The sequence below is a fragment of the Myotis lucifugus genome, unplaced genomic scaffold, assembly GCF_000147115.1.
Source record: "Myotis lucifugus unplaced genomic scaffold, Myoluc2.0 scaffold_98, whole genome shotgun sequence".
Taxonomy (NCBI): Eukaryota; Metazoa; Chordata; class Mammalia; order Chiroptera; family Vespertilionidae; genus Myotis; species Myotis lucifugus.
In genome coordinates this window covers 3,007,227-3,010,254 of record NW_005871146.1, presented here as the reverse complement: position 1 = coordinate 3,010,254, position 3,028 = coordinate 3,007,227, and positions in this window count along the sequence as shown.

The following is a 3,028-nucleotide window of genomic DNA, read 5'->3' as shown; positions in this document are numbered from 1 at the left end:
GGGGCCTGGGGTTCCCTCCCCCCCTCCCTCCCCCCCCCGGGGAAGAGGTACCGGCTCGCCGGCGGGAACTTTTTGGAGGCCTTTTCCCTGAAACCCGATTTTTTTCCCCGTGGGCGCCGGGCCCCGGGTGTTTAACCCGTTCGGGAACCCCCCGCCCGAGAGCGGCTGTCGGGAAGAGGCCTTCCCCCCCCTTTTTTCCCCTCGCCCGCGGGCCGCTATGGAGCCGGTCCCTCTCGGGGCCACGCCCCGACCCGGCGCCTTCTCTTTTCTTAGCTGCTGACGTCCCCACAGTCTTGCCCAGAGTTTACCCCCGACAATGCCTGGCCCTACTTTACACCCTCTCCCTTCATTATCCCGGCAGGACAGCCCTCCCAGTAGTGCTGCTCAATACTCAGCACCCCGACTTTCCTCCCCCCCCCTTTTTTTTTTTACTGTCCCTAATGCCCCTTAACACCTCTCTGTTATCACACTCTCAGTTCTCCCCAATGGGGTAGTTTACGATTCCTTTCTTTCTAGTCTTTGCCCTAAATTATGGAGAAACTCAGCTGTATTTATTCATACCTTAGCTCCACACCGGCCCTCTCCAGTCCTCATTCTAAGCTTATTTACTACCGCTTCCTTACAGCACGGCGTTTCCAGGCGCCGCTGTGAGAGGCTCCCTCTGCTTTACGCAACAAACTTCCCTGCACTTCTGCTCCTGCTGCTGAGCTGTGACTGTCGGAGAGCCACCACCGATGCCCAGGCACATGCTCGGCTGGCTTTGTACTCAGAAGGCAGCAGCCTTGTTTTATGAGCTTTTCTTTCTCATTGGCCTCTTAAACTGTATATAAACTGTATGGCCCAATTATGCTGATAGTCAATATATTTGTATGTGCTAACACAGATTTACTTCTTTATAAACTAGAGCGACTGTTGGGCTTGGTTAAGGTGCTCCAGCAAATGTCTGTTGGTTTATAAACTGTGTTTTGCGGAACCAGGACAATGCTCTATTCTAAAATGTGGCTCCTGGGTCTTAAATGCCCACACAGAGGATAGGATTTCAGAGATTCGTGTTAAGTACCCCCGAAACCAAGAATTTTCGAATCAGAGAAAATGATCCTCTATATTTTTTATGAATTTATGGATTCAAGATACAAGACAACCTGATTTAGTTATCTAAAAGGAAAATGGTTTATTGATTCTTTGAGGACCTGAACAAAATTTTGAATGTGTTCTGTACTCAGCATATAAGATTGATAACTTTTAAAACATTATATATATATACTGATTTCAGAGAGGAAGGGGGAGGGAAAGACAGAAACATCAATGATGAGAGAGAATCATTGATCGGCTGCTTCCTGCATGCCCCCCAATGGGGATCGAGCCCGAAACCCGGACATGTGCCCTCGATCAGAATTGAACCCGGGACCCTTCGGTCTGCAGGCAGACGCTCTATCCACTAAGCCAAACTGGCTAGGGCAGATTGATAACTTTTGACCACTTCTCTTTTGCCCAAGAAACCAGTATTAGACCAAGCGCATACAGAATCACTAATAGGCATAGGACATTTTAGACCCCCACCCACCTCTTCCTGAATCAGGAAATGCAGAAGTGAACATTCTCACAAGTTTGCTACCTCACCCACATTACACATGGTGTGAGGCCATAGGTTTTTTTTTTTAAATAACTTTTCTGAAATAATAGACTGTAATGTTAGTCATTCAGATTATTCCAGACGTGCTGTGTCATAAGTGTCACAATTCTGGGCTATACCTGGGCAAATACTCTTTTCCTAGAGCGTATCTAGGCTTATTGTCTCTATCACTTCTGCCTAAAACTTTTACCTTGAACTCTACTAAAAGTCACTTTTGTTGTTGTGTATATGTAGCTATGTTTGTGTTTATGTCAAGGTCTTAATCCAAAACACCTTAATCCTACTGAACACAAAACCAAGTGGTAGACTACCAGGGGGTTCGGGGTGGCGCCAGTGGCACTGACCTAAAGAGAAGCTTAGCGGTTTTTCCTTCACTAGAACGGCTCTTATTCTCAAGTCTAAAGAGTCATTTAGAGGTCCCTGGAAGCACTTTTGAAAGAAGTTGGCCACCCGGTCCTAGATGTAGAGTTGAACTCTAGAATTGTATTACTACAGAGCCTTTTATTTAAGGCATTCAAGCATATATTACAAGGATTTTCAGCAATATGGTTATTTTCACATTTAATAAATAGGAAAACAAACATCAGGAAGCATCTAAGAAAATGAACGTTAGGAAAAAGAAGTGTGGCATCAAATGAGTCCTATGTTTTTTGGAGACCTGGTGACTTTATTGAGGAAATGACTCTTCTTTCTGGGTCTTAGTCCTGCTGTCGCCTCCACCCTGGGAATAAGCATTGTTCCTAATGCTGGCTGGAGATTAGGAATGTTTTCCTGTGCAGTAGCTTCTTGGGGACTTTGGTTTAGGCTCAGATTTGAGGCACAAAAAACAGATGGTATTATGGGCCTGAGACTGATGGTCTGGAAAAGATATACACCAATGTAGAAAGACCTGGGGATAGCTGTGAGTATTTTAAGGACAGGTTGAGATTTTTGTATATGATTCAACAACTTGCAACCAGAATAAAATTCTTCTCTGAATGAGCTACAGACTTCTGTTTAGAAGCAGAAAGGATAGCCCTGTGTAGGAAGTCAATCCAAAATTTTACCAAGAATTTTGAAGAAGCTAGATTTTCAGATAGGGTCTGTTTTTCACCTGGTAGAGGCCTGGGAAAATTGAGAGGCTAACCCAAATATCATGATTCCTTAAGGATGTATACTTCCTCATTCAGAGAGGGACAATCTGGCAGAAAAGCTCAAAAGAGATCTGTAACTTTTTAAACTCCTCACTCAAAAATATATATAGTTGACCTTTGAATAACTCCGGTTTGAACTGTGTGGATTCTCATATATTCGGATTTTTTTTTTCCAATAAATATACAGTTGGCCTTCAGAATCCCTGGGTTTTGCATCAGAGTATTCAACCAACCACAGATCAAAAACGGTATTTTCAGTCTG